This window comes from Rhinolophus ferrumequinum, chromosome 10 (assembly GCF_004115265.2).
Source record: "Rhinolophus ferrumequinum isolate MPI-CBG mRhiFer1 chromosome 10, mRhiFer1_v1.p, whole genome shotgun sequence".
Classification (NCBI taxonomy): Eukaryota; Metazoa; Chordata; class Mammalia; order Chiroptera; family Rhinolophidae; genus Rhinolophus; species Rhinolophus ferrumequinum.
The window spans coordinates 9,952,716-9,971,222 of record NC_046293.1 but is presented as its reverse complement, the minus strand read 5'-3'; positions in this window follow the sequence as shown (position 1 = coordinate 9,971,222).

The window sequence follows — 18,507 nt, the reverse complement described above, 5'->3', positions numbered from 1 at the left end:
CGGGGAGTGCGGCCGTGAGGTGCATCAAAAAATTCAGCCGTTGCCCCGCATTCCGCAGGCAAATCTCATTTTAAAAGACCGAAGATATTACGCGCTTTAAAATCTAAAATTTTAAAGCGTTTAAAGGGATGTCTGTCAACAAAGGGAGAACAAGTGAACTTGGAGGCGAGTGAGCCGATTGGACCCAGGCAGTTGAAGTCATCCTTTCCTCTGAGCCCATTTCCTCTCCTGTAAAATGGAGAGCGTATGTATATCACATATTGAATGAAAGCGAGAATCCAGAATGTTGAGGCCACACAAAGAGGGCCCCCTCTTGCTCTGCGGTCAGCAAACCAGACAAATCCCTGCCATCTTCCTGACCCGGGCAAGACATCTCACCCCTGCGCCTCTTGACTCAGCTTTAAAGATGGGCCAGTGGAACCCCCTTCATGGGGTTGTCCTGAGGTTTAAATGAGAAAGTATGTAAGCGCCTGGGACGTAGTAGGTACTCAACACTCAACAGCTGCATGGATGAAGGAGAAGAAATTCATCAGGACAGATTTGGTCTATCATCACCGTCATAGGTTGGTCAGATGCACCCCTGTTCTCACCCCTGCCTCACCCCCATCCCTCCACCTCCCACCCCTCACTCCCCCAACCCCGCCAACCCTTGGCTGATGCTGAAAGGGACGAGAAGCCCCTCAGCAAAGATACTGCATTCAGGATTTACCATCACGTGCCTTTCGGTTACCTGGAACGTTCTGCTGTCTCAGCTGCTCTCTGTCTCAGTGTAGCTACTAGCCTTGTGCAGGGGAACGAACACACACACCCTTGACAAATGACTGTGAAAGTTTCAGTTCTGAATCCAGAGTAAAACAATCCAAGTTGCCTGGAATTTTGTCTTCTTGAGAATCATTCCTGGTATTCTGGTTACGACCTGTCTCTCCTTCATCCCCCTTCCCTACTTTGCTTCTTTGGAGACCTCATGCGTGTCTGTCTCAGAGACCCCAGGCCTGGGTGAGTCAGAACGCCGCTGCCTGGTCTTTCTGCCTCCCCCTCCAGGCTGTCCTGTTCACTGTGACGCCCGTCATCCCCTAAAGGACCCCTCGAGTGAGTCAACCTTTCGAGGCAGCTCCATGGGGCTGAGGCACTGATATAGATCTGGGGGCAGCCTCTGAAGCCTCATTTCCTCCTGCGAGGGCGTAATGGCACCTCCCACACGGGGCTGCACTCCTCTGCACCACATCCACTCTCCCTATTGTTGCTGCTACTCAGTGTGCCTGTGGTCAGCATTCTGGATCTTTCTAGAGAGGTGGTAATCCCTTTATACTGAATTCTGCTCCCCTCATCCCAAGGGCCTTCTGTACGTTCTTGGTGACTAAAGGACAGCCGCATGACACAGTCACAGGTTTAAGGTGGTCCGAGAGTTTTAGAGCCAGGAGGGGCCTTGAAAGATTCTAATCTAACCCCTCTCTGAGAGTTGGCGTGTGTTGAACGTATGTGGAATGCTGGCCTCGTTCTAAGTGCTTTCAAGGATTAATTAATACTCATATTTGATATTCACAATAGCCCCACATGAGGCTTGTATTATTCCCATTTGATAGATAGGGATACCAAGGCCCAAAGGAGGTTAAGTCAAATGCCCAAGGTCACATAGCTAGTGAATGGCAGAACTGAGGATTGAACACAAATAGTCTATCACCCCGCTGGCCCCGAAAGGGACCTCTGCTGCCTCTAACTCCTCACTTCCTCCCCTCCTCGAGAGTAAATATTGATTGAGTTCCTTGCAGTAATATCGCATGCTGATTGAACATTATATGCCAGGCACGTGCTAAGCACTTCACATCCTCTCTGTTGTTGGATGCAGTGACCCTGGGAAGTGCAAACTCTCATTATCTCAATGTAACAGGCGAGGAAACTGAGGTCCAGAGAGAGCCCAAGGTCAGGCAACAAGTCAGCTAGAACCAAAACCAGCCTCAGGTCACCTGTTCTTGGGACCGGTGTTTTTTTCCATTACCTGAAGTCACCTTTCTGGTTTCATTAATAAGCTTTCTTGAGTGCCTGCCTTGGACGAGGCACTGTGCTGGGGCCACCAGAGCGAAGGTGACAAGTCCCAAGCAACTCTAGCAGATCCTGGCCATGTAAGAATGCCAGCCCTGACTTTTCTAGAAGAGCCCAAAATCTAGACTTTTGTGTGAAATCCCTTGACTCAAATTTTGGCAATGAACTTAAATTGAAAACACTGTAGCCACAGTAGAACATCTCTGTGGACTGGTTCACCCCGAGGGCTGCCTATCTGTGACCTCAATTCAAGAAGGGAAGACAAACATATGAACGAATCCTTGCGGCATGAGTGGATACAGGACTCCAAGGAGCCCTTCTAGCCCTGGATAGGTGGAGGGGCATTGGGAAGGCTCTTCTGGAAGGAGAGCCCTGAAGAATGGGTAGGAATTTACGAGATGGACACAGAGGAAAGGACCTCCTGAGTAGATGGAATCGCACGTGTAGAGGTGTTCCACCAGTGGTGGCCGTGCATCAAGCATTTGGAGACAGCAGGTGACACTCTTTGCTCAGGTGTTCAGTGGGAGATTGGTAAGAGGTAGGTCTGACCCACGCGCCTGCTTAGAGCCACGTAGACAGCAAAACGACAAAAGAGTGAAGCAAGGCCTGGCGGGGAAACTTCTTTGAGGAATTCATTCAACAACTGTTTTGTTGAGCACCATGGGCAGAGCCATCATAGGCGCTGGTTTCCAGTGGGGAGACAGTCAGCAGTGGCGACCTATGACTGGTGAACATTGAGCAGGACCTTTCCTTGTTGTATGAAGACTAAATACCCTAGCAGTGGTCCCTGGACCAATGGCATCAGTGACTTGTTAGAAATACACGTCCCTAGGCCCTTCCCCACCAAACAACTGAACATTGGGGGGAGGGCCCACTCTCTGTGTTTTCATAAACCTTTCTAGCAATTCTGATGCAGGCTCATGTTTGAGAACTACTGCCCTTAGGTCATGCTAGGTCCCACCTTTATCCCTGTTCTCTGGCCGTTTTAGTGTTTCTCAATCTCCTCAAGATCCTTTCTACCTCAGGGCCTTTGCACTTACTGTTCTTAACATGGCTGCATGATACTTGCCCTCATGACCTTCTGATTTTTGTTCAAATTTAAAGAATCACCCCCAATCTGTCAGTCTCAATCTCCTTGTCTTACTTTTCTTTCTTCATAGCACTCACTACTATGTGATATACAGATATCATATTCTGTATTTATTTGTATAGTATTCTGTCTTCCTCCCTTAGAAGGTGAGTGTCATGAGATTTGGTCTCTTTTGTCCTCCCAGCATCTAAGACAATGCCCAGCATGGCAAGACACTCAGTAAATATTTTTGAATGAATGAATGAATCTTGTAGAATTTTCCCTTCTGTCCATTCATTCGTTCAGCAAGCACGGATTCTTGTGTAGGTAACGGGCTTATTGCTGGAAGGGGTGCCATGGCTAATCAGATCGCGGCAACCTGATGTCTGGGGTCTCCACCTGGCCTCCCCCCCGCCCCCCCCGTTGCACAGCCAGCTCTAGACCCATACAACCTCCAGACCTGCAGGCTCCATGGAGGAGGAGGAGTTAACAGCTGCTCCCCAAAGCCGGGGACTGGGCTGTTTGGGCTAATTACGAAGTGAGGGCTTTCAGTGGGAAGAAAGCAGAGCGGCAGCTGCTGCTAAGTTGTTCTCAGGGACTGTTCCGTCATCCTGGGGTCGAATGCTGCCCCACAGCCTTAACAGGCAGCATGCGTCTGAGCCGCGGCTCGGTGCCAGGGACAGCCGTAGTATTCCACGCGCGGCGCTGGCCTGATGGCGCCCACTGCAGGCACAGATCCCTCCGCCGTCATTCCGGGGGGTGTCCTTCACTTGAGCGGCTCCTCGGAACCCCATCTCTTGTACAGTGTATTAGCAGGATTGTTGGACGCACAACAGTTCCTTCGGGTAAGTAAGAGGCTGTATGGGAAATTAGTGGGAAAAGGTCTCTTGAGAGTTATTCGGCATGAATCCTCAAGAATACCTTTCGTGCATTAAAGCAGATTTGCACTAATGCCCTCGTGTCAGAGGGCAATGCAAAAAAGAGAGCTAGTGGATTCAGAGGAATTTTATGTGTTTAGATCAGGGTTTCTCCACCTTGGCACAATTGCGTTCTGGATTGGATAATTCTCTGCTGTGGGGGGCCGTGCTGTGCCTTGTAGCATGTCTGGCCTCTACCCACTAGATGCCAGAATCATCTCCCTCACTGTGACAATCAAAAATGTCTCCGGGTATTGCCAAATGTCCCCTGGGGTGCAAATCGTCCATGGGTGAGGACCCCTGATACACGAGTAGGAAATACTGATTTTAAAATTGAAATCTGCAAGGATTGGGCCTCAGATCATCCAGGTTCGAATCCTGCTTTGCCGTGAGCTCTCTGTGTCTGTTTCCTCACGCCAAGGATCGGCTGAGTTAACACAGATAAGGGGTCTAGAACAGTGCCTGACAGGTAGTGAGACCCAGTAGACACCAGCTCTTAGTAACAGCCATTGGGGTGCTGTTGAATCCCCTGAGGGTGCTCTTTAATGCAGTAGTGGTGTCTGTTTTACAATTTTCTATAATGCACCGTGTCACATTTGCCTTTTGGTACTCTGCCTTCTCACGGTAATAACCTTTGCTGTTCGGTTTTCCGCTGTCCATGTGGGCCTGGTTGTTTATGCCTCGGCTGATGCGGTGTTTGGTGTGGCCATCTCAATAAAGGGCAGAGGAAATGGGACTGACTCACCTTCCATGCGCCGAGAATGCAAAGTGGAGCTCTGAGCTGTGGCCTTGGAATTGCACGGAGGCGGCAATGGCTAGATTCTGTCAGCAGGGGGCAGCAGCAGACGAGGAACTGCCTGTGCAGGAGAGAGCCAAGGACTGCCAGGTTTTGATTTACTTTGCAGCTGCATGTATTTAAAGTTAAGCAAATCATCCCTCCCCGAGCCACACAGGCCTTCAGCAGCCCACAATAGCTTCTCTGCAGGAGCCAAGAGCTGCTTTTCTAGAACATTCCACATTTAGCATGTCTGTCCATTTCCGGATGGTTCAGTCGGAACCTAGGCCAAATTCTGCTGGGGGCAAGGTTAAGCTGGTTCCTGTTGCTCTAGGTTCCTTTCCCCTCCCGCTCACCTCACCCCCTCCTGCCCTTTCCCAGATAGCACCCCAAGCAGCTGCACCTCACACTCAGGCCCCATCTCACATTGTTCCCCATCACCCCATAAAACTTCAGTGAGTCTCATAATTTCCCCGAATCCACTCTTGACCCCCTCCATTGCATTTTCAACCCAGCAGCCGGGGGCATCTTTATATTTTTAAAGTTTTGAATAGGCAGTCTCTCCCTTTGTTTTAAAATTTCAAAGAAGGAAAAGAGACACAGAGAACATTTCCTCCACCCCCACCATAGGCCTGCAGTTCTCATCCCCAGGGGCTACCACACTTAACAGTTTCTTGCGTATCCTTTCAGAGATACTTTACATATATTCCAGCAAATAGGCAGTCACCTTCTTTCTTATCCTTTCTTTCCTCCTTTCTTCCCTAAATAGAAGCTGTCATACACACTCTTTTCTGCACTTTGCTTTTCCCTCTCACAGTATACTTTGGAGAGGTTCCATGTCAGCACCCACATTGCCCCTCGTTCTTTGTTGTTGTTTTTCAATGGCTGTGTCCTATTCAGCTGCAGAGAGTGGTCCTTCTAAGTCTTGTCATATTTCCAGTGCAACGCTCTCAAAGTCTTCCTACTCTCCTTGGAAGTAGGAAGCAGCCTTTCCCAAAGAGCTGTCAACCTGGCATGTAGGTCACTGCCCGTCTCCAGCTGTAGCCCACTTTCTGTGCCTTGGGCAAACTGGCTTTGTCCATCCTCAAACTGGACTCACGTCTCCTGCTCCAGGGCCTCTGCCCCTGCTGTCCCCTCCTAACCTAGTTTGCTCCGACTGTGTTTTTCTCAGCTCAGCCATCGCTTGCTCCACGTGTCCTGCACATTCCATAACAGCGCTGACCATCATTTGCAGTGGCCGGCAGTATAGCACAGTGAAGAAGTCATGGGCTCTAAAGCCAGACTCTTGGGGTTCAAATCCCAGCTTGGCCACTTGGTAGCCGTGTGACCTTGGGCAGCTTGCCACATCTCTCTGCCAAGTGGAATGGGAGCAATAATAGATCCTTCGTCCTGGGCTTTTGTGGGGAAGATTCAAAGACTGGTGAGTCAGCACAGAGCAAGCCTCCAGGACCCTGGTGACTGGAGTACATCTCTTTTCACCTGGTAGGTGCAAACCCTTGAGGGCAGGGACCAGGTCTTTGCAGGTGTTGCTGTGCCCCTTGTGACACTAGTTAAAATAACCGTAATTGATGTGGGTGCCAGGCTCATCCTTAGATTATTTCATGTCATCCTCACAACACTTGTGGCAGGCAGGTAGCATCATTATTGCTATTTTCCAGGTGAGGAAACTGAGGCACAGAGAGGTTAAGTAACTCGCCAGAGGTCACAGAGGAGCAGCGCTAGGAGTCAAACCCAGGAAGCCTGGGTTTCTTCTAATAAACATTTGAAAAACATTCTCTTCACTCAAAGACAGTTCTCTCTGTGATTGAGGGTGGGCTGTGCTCCGGGCACCCTTCTCATCCATCTCTTCCTGGTTCAATTGTGGTCAGGTTTTGAGATCCCCTCCTTCCTCCAACCAGCCAGCCATGTCCTGATCTACCTCTGGACCCTCAGCAGGGGTGGTGGCCGGTCCCTCCACCGGGGTTCAGACCCCTATTCTCCTCTCCAGGCCCTGCTCTGGTAGGTATCTGCTCTCACTCCTAGGCCTCCATTTCCATTGCCCATTTGCCCTGCCCCCACCCTCCTGCTGCCTCCACAAGCTGAAATCCTCCCAGTCCTGCGCTTCCCACACCTCCCTTCAAAGGTTGGCTCCTCCGAGAGCATTTGCCCATCCTCTTTCATCCCCTCGTTTCCCACTTATTCCATAATCTACTGCAGCCTTCCCTCTGAACTTGTGTCAAAGGTCACTCCTGGCTGAGTGGTCAACTCCAGTGCCAGGCTGAGGAATCAGGGTCACTGTGTCCTTAGCGGGCCAAGCCCGTGATAAGCACTAAGCCCTACGGTAACCTCGTGAAGTGGGGGGACTGTTGTTATCCCCATTCTACAGATGCAGAAACCAAGGCACAGGGAGGTTTAGCAACGTGCCTAGGATCATGCACTTGAAACAGCGGGGCATGATTCAAACCACACTTTTGGCCACTCTGCCACACTGTCTCTTACGGGGCATCTCTGCTGAGTTGGCACAGCCCACCTGTCCTCCCTCCTGGCCTTCTCTCCACCTGCTTGGTGTCGTCCCTTCTCCCGGCTCTCTTCCTGTCCCTTGACTGGTCTTTCTCCAGTGCACTGGAGGCTCCTCTGCCCCCTGCTTCGGAAATGGTGGTCCCCTAGGGCTCTGGGTTCCCCCTTTCTTTCTTCCATACGCTCCCTGGCAAGTGCGCTCAAGCCGTGACTTACCCCCCACAACAGGCTACTTGACATGGCTAGACTTGGGAACAACTATATCCCACTCTCCTTGCTCTCACAGAGTTATATGAGGGTCAAAACGGACACCACATATCGCCTAAGATAGGCTTTGCAAACTGTGACGTGCTGGACAAAGGTAAGGGCTCTCACTGTCACCATGATTGGTTGCGTTTGAGGTCAGTTCCCTGTTCCCTGCTCAAATATTCTTGGAGCCTGTGGTTAGCACCTGAACGTGGCACCCATGAGTTGGAATCTGGCGGCCTTCAAACAACCTGAAAATACCTGATAGCTGTTTGGAACGAAAAGTCCCGGAGTCTCTTCCCAATGGGACCATAGGAATAAACACCGGTGGCCGAAGGTGTTGCCTGCCTGGGCGGCCTCAGGTCCGCGTCCTGGGCCTCTGGGAGCTGTAAACAGACGTGATTGCTTCTAAACTCAGCCATCCCGCAGAGGAAGAAGAGGGAGCTGGCGAGACGCACGCAGCACAGAGCCTCTGAGCGCACCTTGACCGAGGGCTCGGTGCCCAGTAGTGGGACAGGAAGGACAGATGGACAGCAGGATGGACTCTTTAGTCACCAGATCTGGTCTCGGAGTCTGACTCCACACAGAAAAGTGTCTCTGTTTCACCCTCTCAGAGGGAAGACCCCCAGTCTTCCCAAAGAGACATCTTGCTTGCTGGGAAAAAAATTTTTAAATCTGACTAACATAATCTTTGTTTTTTTTGGGGGGACCCCACTTGGGGATATGGGAAACCAAAGATCAGACACCAAATTGTGTGAAGTAGCCCCTCAAGGTGCTAGCACATTAGCCCTCTGTTCTGCTCTGTTCTCTCAAGCTTCAACAGTCGGCACGTCCATTTTCCAGAGGAGGAAACTGAGGCTCAGTGAAATGAATTAAAGACATGTACGACACAACATGGAGAGGAAGAAGGGAGAGTGGGATCAGACTTCAGATCTTCTCTCTCCAAATCGGCTCCATTGCTCCCTGGCTGGGTGGCCTTGGGGGAGCTAATGAACTTGGCTGCGCCTGTTTCCTTGTCTGTAAAATGGGACCAAAGACCTACCTCAGAGAGCCGTGAGGATTAAATGGGATAATGCATATAAGGCACTTGAAACAGCCACAGAGTAAACACTCAACAAAGGCGGGGAGCTAGTACTACTCAGGCGCGTTGAACGAATGATTAAATGAGTGACTGAAGAACGGAAATGTTCTCCTGCCGTCTACCGAAGGGTGGGAAGCCTTCCTTACAAGAAACCAAAGAACCAAAGGCAATTTCCTTTAGATGGAAAGAAAGTGCCCACTGAAGCAGTTTCTTGTGCAGAAGAATTGGCCATCACTTTCTCTGTGTTCTTTGCATTCTTGAAGGATCTTTCCGAAAGCGGAGACAGGGCTGCCGCCAGGAGCCGCCCGTCCACCACAATCTCTCTGGCGATGCTGACAGGGTGGCGTTTTGTGATGATGATGCAAGAAACCTTCCAATAACTGACCCTCCGCTTCGGCAAGAAGCTTTGAATTTTGCAAAACTGCTGGGGCAGAGCAATTTCTCATCTGGCGCTGGCTCACCCAGCAAATTTCACAGCCATCTCTGATGCACTCTGCCAGACTGACTGCCTTCTGCTCGTGTCTTGAGAGTGAACAGATGTGAGCCTCAGAGGAGGGATGGACAAGTGGCCTGAGACCCAGAGAAGCTGGAGTGGTGAGAGGAGGGCAGGTTTCTTCCTGGAGCACATCCAACTTGGTACCCCAGGCACCGTGGTGAATACAGAAAACGTTAGAATGTTCTCTGTTTCCGCAGCATCACGTTCGATGGCAGCTCCCACGTGGTCCCCCGGCTGCTGCTGCTCTTTCTAGTCTGTATCCCTAAATATGGGGTGCACATTGGGCTGTCGTGCACATACCCCCACAGGACAGAGGAGTTTAGTGGGTCCGAGCTTGGGTTCTGGGGTCAGATAAACCAGGATGGGCCCCGACTCCGGCACTGTCTTCGTTTGGGGTTCGCCCAGAGCAGACCCTGAGTAAGGACCGAGTACCCTGGTTTATTGTAAGCCAGTTCCTGGAAGCACCACTTGGGGAATGGGGCCATAACGCAGGGAGGAGAAAGGAACAAGGAGGGCGCCACTAGCCAGCTGCCACAGTGGGGACCTCAGCCCTGCTAGGGACTCGGGGAGACTGCGTGGAGGACACCTGGCATCCCCCCAGCTGAGGGCTGAGGAAGCTGATGAGTTCTTACTTGACTCAGCACCCAGCACTGGCAGAGGGCTGTACAGCTGTTCCCCTCGGCACCCCCTCCTTGCCCTGTGCAGGGGCCGGGCGTCCGCAGCCAGGGATAAAAACCCCTTGGCCTGCGAGTCTCAGGTCTGCGGTGTAAGTGGGCGCAGGGTGGGGAGTAGCACAGCACCTCTGCGGCCACTCCCCCAGCACAATCGTGAACTTCTGTGTCAGTCTCCCAAGCTGTTAAACAGGGACCATGGTATCCATCCCGGGGCTTGGAGTAAGGATTCAGGGAGGGGGACAAAAGGCACACAGCGAAGGCCATGCCACCAGGCATTGCTGTCATTACTGGTATGCCTTGCTACTTGTGTTTCTGGAAGGCCCTTCTCTTGCTTAACCAAAGAACTCCTATTTATCCGTTGAGTGCACAGCTTATGTCACATTTTCTATGACACCTACTTTTCTGCATATATTAGTGTCGGAGGGCTGCCGTAACAAATGACCACAAACTTGGTGACTTCAAATGACAGAAATTTGTTCTCTCCCAGTTCTAGAAGCCCAATTCTGAAATCAAAGTGTCAGCAGGGCCGTGCTCCTTCTAAAAGCTCTGGGGGAGGATCCTGCCCACCTCTTCCAGCTTCTGGTGGCTCCTGGCGTTCCTTGGCTTGTGGCTGCATCCCTCCAACCTCAGCCTGCATCTTCACACGGCCTTCTTCCCTGTGTGTCTTCTCTTTTCTTGTCTCTTAGGATGACACCTGTCATTGAATTTAGGGCCTGTGATAGTCTCGGATGATCTCATCTTGAGATCCTTACCTTAATTACATCTGCAAAGACCTTTATGCCAAATAAAGTCACATTCTAAGTTCCAAGAGGACCTGTCTACTCAATCCACTACGCTGCATTTTGTGTTTCATGAACTGCTACTGGTAGAATTATTTTTGCTTCTGTACTAACCATAAGGGACTTAAATAAGTAGGGGCTAGTTTCCTCCTGTTGCGAGCACTCTCAAGGTTGGGACCCTCGGGGACCAGGCTTCTCCTAGCTTCCTCGGAGTCTTTAGTCGTCACCAGCTGAGTCTTTAGTCGCCATGGTTGTAAGAAGGCATCCATCTTTGGGCACAAGGCTGCATCCTAGACAAGGTGACAGGGAAGGCAAAGACCGAAAGACTAGAGGGATCTGCTTCCCTAGAAGCTTCCTTGCAAACCCTCCTCCTCCCCCCACCCAGGGATGTATGTTTACATCTCATAGACCAAAACTGTGCCGCTGGTCAGGTGAGTATTTTTCACAGGGCAAATTGCTGTCCTGCCATCAAATGGGAAAAAAATAGATAAAAATAGATAGAAAGAAAGAGGTGAGAATTAGTGATATGTAGGCAACTATAATCATGAATAGGGAAATATCATATTGTAATATATAATATAATACAATATAATATAATATAATATAATGTAATGTAATATAATATAATATAATATAATATAATATAATATAATATAATATAATATAATATAATGTCACTATATAAATTAGAAGTCACATCATCGCTCTTTCCCCATGTTATTATAAAATAGTCACAATGTCTAGTTTAAAGGACATTAATAATCCATTTGTGGGTGCCCCCTAACTTTCCTCAGCCTCGTCCCTCCCAGCGTTGCAGGAGCCCCTTTTCTGGACACCCGTGTCAGGCCCTGCGGGAGAGCAGGCCCAGGCTGTGAGAATGAAGGTGAGCCCAGCAGGAGTGGCAGCTGGTGGACGTGCTGCCCCAAGGAGTCGGTGCTGGAGCCAGGAGGTGGCGAAGACACCAAGGGGGCAGCAGAAACCCACAGGGGGGACATTAAAGGAGGCTGGTGACAGCAGCACATCAGAGCCTCCCTGAGGTGGCATTTTGAATACTGGATCAGGTTGGGAGGGAGAAAATAGAAAGAACGACCTGGAAACTTCTCTGCCTCTTTAGGACATGGCACCCTCTTTGGATCCATCTGCGTGACATCTGTGCTCAGTAAACATCGGGCAGATGATTGATTCATAAGGTAGCAAGCAGTCAGCGGGAGGTTAAATAGATTCCAGTGGCCTGTAAGCCAGCTCAGATCACAGCCTCTCAGGGTTGGAAGGGACTCGCTGTCTGGGGAAAGTCTCCTGCTGATGCATGAGTCCTTTCAACAAGTTCCCTCATCTCCATTTGCACGCCTCTCCTGACAGGGCACTCAGCACCTCACAGCACAGCCCATCTGACTGCCCAGTGGCTCTCAGGGTAGACAGGGCTCCCTGACGTTTACTCAAGAGCTGTTGCCCTGTAAATCCCCCTCGTTGTTCCTGATTCTGTGCCCGCAGAATCACACAGAAAAGCCAGTGCCTCTTCAGGCAGCGCACCCTGCCTGTAGTTACGGAAAGGCTTAACGTCCTCCACGTGAATGCTTCGCTTTCTTGTTCACTCGGGAATGTTCTCCTTTGTTTTATGTGTTTATGTACTCCATAAAGATGTACTAAGCTCCTCCTTTGGCCCAGGGACTGTGTTAGGTGCTGGGGTCACAGTGCGGAGTGATAACTATGATTCCTGCTGTCAGGAAACCTGACAAGCGCATGGGAACGATAGGCGATGCTCGCCATGACGACGACGGAGGTGAAATTCACATAACATACAATTAATCATTCTAGTGACTAATCCGGTGGCATTTAGTGTTCGTAATCTTGGGCAAATACCACCTCGCTCTAGTTTCAGCCCTTTTTCATCACTCCAGAAGAACACCCGGTACCCGTTACATAATCAACCACCATGACCCTTTTCCATCCATCCCCTGGCAATCTTTAATCTACTTTCTATTTCTATGGATTTTCCTATTCTGGATATTTCATTTAAAAGGAATCATGCAGTCTGTGACCTTTTGCGTCTGGCTTCTTTCACTCGGCGTAACGTTTTCAAGGTCCATCCATGTTGGAGCACGTGTCTGTACTTCATGCCTTTTAATGGGTGAATAATATTCCATCAAAGGGATGTACCGCGTTTTGATTATCCGTTCACCTACTGAGGGACATTTGGGTTGTTTTCATCTTTTGGATATCATCAATAATGCTGCTATAAACATTTGTATGCAAGCTTCTGTGTGGACATATATTTTCGTTCCTCTTGGATGTATACTTGGAGTGGATTTCTGGGGCATATAGAAATTCTGTGCTTTTGAGGAAGTGCCAAATTGCTTTCCACAGTGACTGCACCGTTTTATGCTCTCACCAGAAAGACGCGAGGGTACCAATTTCTCCACATCCCTGCCAATAATTTTTCTTTTCATATTTTGGATTATAGCCATCCTAGTGGGTGTGAAGTTGCATCTCATTATGGTTTTGATTTTTCATTTTCTTAATGAGCAATATTATTGAACATCTTTACATGTGCTTTTTGGGCATCTGTATGTCTTCTTTGGAGAAATGTCTGTTCAAGTCCTTTCCCTGTTTTTAAATTGGGTTGTGTGATGGTTAATGTGATCTGTCAACTTGACTGGGCCATGAAGTACCCAGATATTTGGCCACACATTATCCGGGGTGTTTCTGGGAGGGTGTTTTTGGATGGGCATAAGACTGAGCAAAGCAGATTGCCCCTCCCCCAGGTGGGTGAGCCTCATCCAATCAGTTGAAGGCCTGAATAGAATTTAAAAGCTGACCTCCTCGTGTAACAGAATTCTTCAGCCTGGCTGCCTTCAAACTGGGGCATTGGTTTTTTTCCTGCCTTCAGACTTGAACTGGAACAACCTGAGACTCCAGCTTGCTGATTCACCCGCCAGACCTTGGGACTTGTCAGCCTCCATAATCACCTGAGCCAATTCCGTGTAATAAATCTCCTTATATATCAATATTGGTATCGCTATATTTATATCCATATATCTGTCTCTCCTGTTCGTTCTGTTTTCTCTGGAGAACACTGACAATACAGGTTAGCTGTCTTTTTGTTGTTGAGTTGTAAGAGTTCTTTATATATTCATGATGCTAAACCCTCACCAGATACATGATTTAGAGTTATTTTCTTCCCTTTAGGGAGATAGATTATTAAAGAAGAAATAAACATGAAGTGGAGTGGGTATTGAAGGCAGCACAAAGCGCAAAGGAATGGAAGCTCCATGAGTGTAGGTCTCATCTGGTTTATTTATTGTGGGACTCCCACTGTGCCTGACACATACTAGGTGCTCAATAAAAACTTGCACGTAAAAATGAACATGAAACTTGGGTTTCAGTGGGAGTGGAGAAAGCTCCTGAGAGGCAGCCTCCTGTAGCTGAGGCTGGAGACTTGCATAGGAATTAGCCGGGCAGTGGTCCAGGTGGAAGGAAGAGCCTGTGTGAAGGCCCAGAGGAGGGAGAGGAAACGGCAGGGTTGAGGAATGGAGCATTCTATCTATTTGGAGCAGAGAATACAGGGAGTGATGTAGGGTTGGGGGTCTAAGCAGGGGTGGGGAGAGAGGAGCATGGCGAGATTGGAAGGGGTACGGTACGGAGGGCTTTGCAGGCTGTTAAGGAGTCTGGAGCCCTCTGAGAAACAGAGGAAGCACAAAGCAGTGACTGGTTAATGAATGAGTGGGAACCCCAGGAAGGTCCCGGGGTGCTCCCAGGCACCCCACAGAGGATGCAGGCGAGGCAGGAGAAGAGCGTGGGGTTCGGCTCAGGATCCAGGTTCCTCGAAGTTTAAATCCTGTCTCTGACCCCGATCGGGCAAAGAGTGGCGTCAAGCAAATGGGTCTGGAGTCTTGGCCAAGAAACCTAACACTCCCTTTCCTCAGAATAGGGATGCTGAGGGTACCCTAACTTGAGTGCCGCCAGGCAGGGGGCAGCGTGCCCTCGGCCCTGGGGAGCCCCAGGTCTGATCCTCATAAAGATGAGGACACATCTTCTTCTATCACTCCCCTGAGAAGGTACAGGGAGAGCGGAAATGAAAGTAAGTCAGGTGAGGGCCCTTTGTGACACAGTGTGGGGTCCAGGCTGGCTGCTCAGGCCCTTCATTGGCAGGTCCGACGGGGGAGGATGCCATGTGGTCAGACCTCCAGACTTCTGTCCCAAGTGCGGAGCCGCCCCTGGTTCCTCTGTACCCCCGAATAGCAGAGTCGCCCAGTTTGAATGTTCCCAGGCTAACTGTCCCTATAGAGTGGTGGCAGGGGTTCCGGGGGTGGAGTATCTTTACTGTCCGAGCCTGAGCGAGGAGACTGAGTGCTCTGGGAAGAGTTCGAGCAGTTACTATGATGGGTCCATGAGGTAGCGCTTCTTAAGTGCCATGATTGTGTCGGGCACACGTAGGCACTCAAAACAGACTTGTTGGATGGATGAGTGTTTTCATTTTCTATTTTCATTTTTAGTAGCTGTGTGGTTTGGGCAAGTCACCTAACCTCTCTGAACCTTGGTCTTTTTCACCTGTAACATAGAGACTTCTCTTCCTTGGAGTGTATGGTGTGGATTAAGTGGTGGTATATACCAAGTGTCTGGCACATAGTAGGTGCTCTAAGGAGGAAGAGACAGATTGGGAAAGCAGCTCTGTCCAGCCCCAAAGCTGGAGCCTGGCACTGTCATGTTTTGCAAGCCCATGGCTGACAGAAGAGAGAGTCCCCAGCCACGATCTGTCCTCTGCATCCTTCCCCCACTCTGGGCCTGCGTCCTGACCGCCGTCACTCCATCTTACCCCACTTACCTGCATCCTCTCCTTGCTCCACCCTCGGACGTTCAATCCATCATTTAGTCCTCTGCCCACGTGCAGGCTGATCCCACTCGGATCAAACGCCACTCAGGAACTGATTTGTGACCCTTCCTCCCGGCCCCAGCTCCCTCCCTCCCTGCTCCCAGCCTCTCCCAGACAGAAGGGGGACTGAGGTAATGAATGAGGCTCCTCTGAGCATAGCAGTGAAGAAAACCAGTGTGTTCAGCTGATGAGCAAACCAAGTGGGGGCGGCTGGAGGGCGATGACAGGTGTTGGGGCGACGGACGGCTGGGAGGCGGGTGGAAGCTGGAGCCCAGACACTGGGCGTGCAGAAGGGGATGCTGGGCAGGGAGGGCTCCCCCCTGTGCCCCTCTCTGCGGGTCCCCCCTGTGCCCCTCTCTGCTGGTTTCTGATGAGAAGTTCTCTGTGGATGAGGCACCGGGCAGGGTGGGAAAGCAGGAGGTGGGGCCAGACCCTGTTCTGCTCGGCACTTCTGTGTGACCCTGAGTGAGTCACTGGCCACACCGGGCCTCTGTGGCCACGTTTGTGTCATGAAACCCTTTTGGGTGCCAGGCCCTGGGATCCAGCAGGGAACCCCACAGATGTGCCTTGGCCATTTCTGATCTCTGGGAGACATGGCCGTCTATTAGGTTGTCACACTCTGCCCTCTCACACCCCCCACACCCCCGCGCCCCCTTTTCACCTGTGATAAATACTTCCTCAGGAAGTCCAGGGGTTCTAACCCCAGCAGGGGTCATGTGGCCAGGGTGGTTTTCCTGAGGATGAATAGGCCTGAGCCAGGGGAAGGGGGTGGGGATGCAGGGAGAGCTTAAGCGTCCAGGCTGCGGGAACAGCTTGGAGGGGAGCCCTGAGGGAGAAGCCCAGGATGGAGGCTGGGCCATCCCTATGGGCACGGAAGGCCGTGCTTGGGTTTTTATGATGTAAAATAATTTATAGAATATTTTATTATAAATATGTTATAAAATAATAAATAAAATAGAATGTATTCTATAATGGGGCAGCCACTAGATAGTTTTAATCAGAAGAACAAAGGGACCAGATCTGGTTTCGAGAGAGCCCTGGGGGCTCTGGGGTGGAGAGTGCATTGGGGAGGTGGGGGAAGGTCAGGCACCAGCTAGGAGACACATGGCGGTCCAGGGGCTGGGGCGGCTCCCACCAGCATCTTTCAGAGCCTGGTTGATGACAGGTCACCTCCATGTAGTGGTAAAGGTCCCAGTCTATGAAGATGCCAAACCTGAGTGACACACAGTGACTGGAGGTATTGCCTCATTGAAGCGATGCCCACAGTCTGAGCACATAGCAATTGACTGTTGTTGTCAGTGTCACTTGTCATTATACGCCCTCTGACCACACTGCTGCCCCCCACCCTCACAAAGCAACCCCCCCCGCCCCCCCGTCAGCGTGTCCTGACCTTGTCCTGCCCAGGCTCCAGGTAAATACTTTCTACATCGAGGACCCCGGAGACAATGTCCTGTGTCCCCAGCGGCCCTGCTCACCAACATGCTGTGCTGCTGTGCCATGTGCTGCCCTGAGTCTGAACTGCCCACGGGGCCATCTGGGTATGGGGCCACCCCAGGCCAGCGGGCCGCAGCGGCTGTCACTGTTGTCCTGATCTGTCACTGTTCCCCTCGGGCCCCGCACGGGGTGGCCCAGCCCCACCCTGTCCTTAGTGTCCAAAGTCGGGCCTCCTCAGAGCCTCACATAAAACCTGGGTCCACCCTGATCCTGGCTGTTGTCACGAGCATGTGTGCACGTGTGTGCGCATGTGCCCTCACGCCCACCCGCTTGCTCATACTTGCCGTCTTATGCAGACCACCCCGCAGCTCCTGTGGCCTTGTGTCCTGTGGCCTCTTCAGGGCCTGCTGCTGCTTTGGTCCAATTCCCAGTTCTGGCCCCCAGTCCCCTCCCAGGCCTGGGCTGTGGGCTGTGCCTGGCTGACCCCCAGGAAGGTGGCCAGCCCATCCCTGCTCCTCAGCCTGAATCCCGGTCCTTCCCTCAGCAAGTACCTTCCCTGACAGCCCCGCTAGGGCAATACTGCAGGTCCGGGGAAGGGGCGGGTGGCACCACTGTGTATGGGGTCAGGAAACCCAACGTGAGAAGGAGAAAGACCACTGCTTCAGTTCCCACCTCAAGGCTGTCGTGGGAAACAGCAGAACCCACCCTGCAGGGCTGCTGCTATGCTGCCCATGCAGCTTCTGCCCGCTGCCCGATTCCCACTGGGGACAGCCCTTCCTGGCTCTCAGGCCATGAGCTTTGGGTGTCACTGACCCCACCCAGAATAGGCCAACCCCGGCTCCTATCCTCTGGCCACGATGACCGGTTCAGGGAGGGACACGGTTTCTGAACGTGACTGCTGACTGCCGGGGTTGAGGTCCTGGCTACACCACTTTCTCACAGTGTGATCTTAGACAAACGTTTAACTTCTCTGTGCCTAAGTTTCCTCATCTGTACAACAGAGATACTAACGGCCCCCACTTCATAGGGTTGTTGTACAGATGGAATCACGGAAGGAGCTCAGCACAGAGTAGGTGCTCAATAAACATTAACTGCAGGTATTCATGGGACTAAATCTGGGGACTTCTGATGGAGTGAATGGGAAAAAGCAGTTTTGTTTTGTTTTGTTTTTACTGGTATTGCTGAATATACATAGGGAGCTGCGGGAGGAATTTTGCCATCATGAGGGACAGCCAGCCTGACAGCAAATCCAGCACAAAGGAAAGCAGTGCTCAGAGGTGGGGAAAGAAGGACTGAATCCTGATGACATCACTTGAGTCCCTTGATCCCGCCGTTCCTGAAGACCTACCCCTAGACTATTTAGGTACATAACCAAAATCAAGCCTTTGTTTTTTTCCTTCCTTTTTTGCTTAAGTCACTTTGAGTTGGGTTTCTGTCATTTGTAACAAAAGAGTCTTAATTGTTATCCGTCCATCCTTCCATCCACGACTCCCAGCTGTGTGGGCTTAGAAACATCATTTCCTCTCTTAAGACTGAGCGTCTGCATCTGTAAACTGGGAGTTTCATTGTCTACTTTATGGGGTGGTTTCAAGGATCAACGGGCAACCCCCGTGCCCATTACCAAATGGTA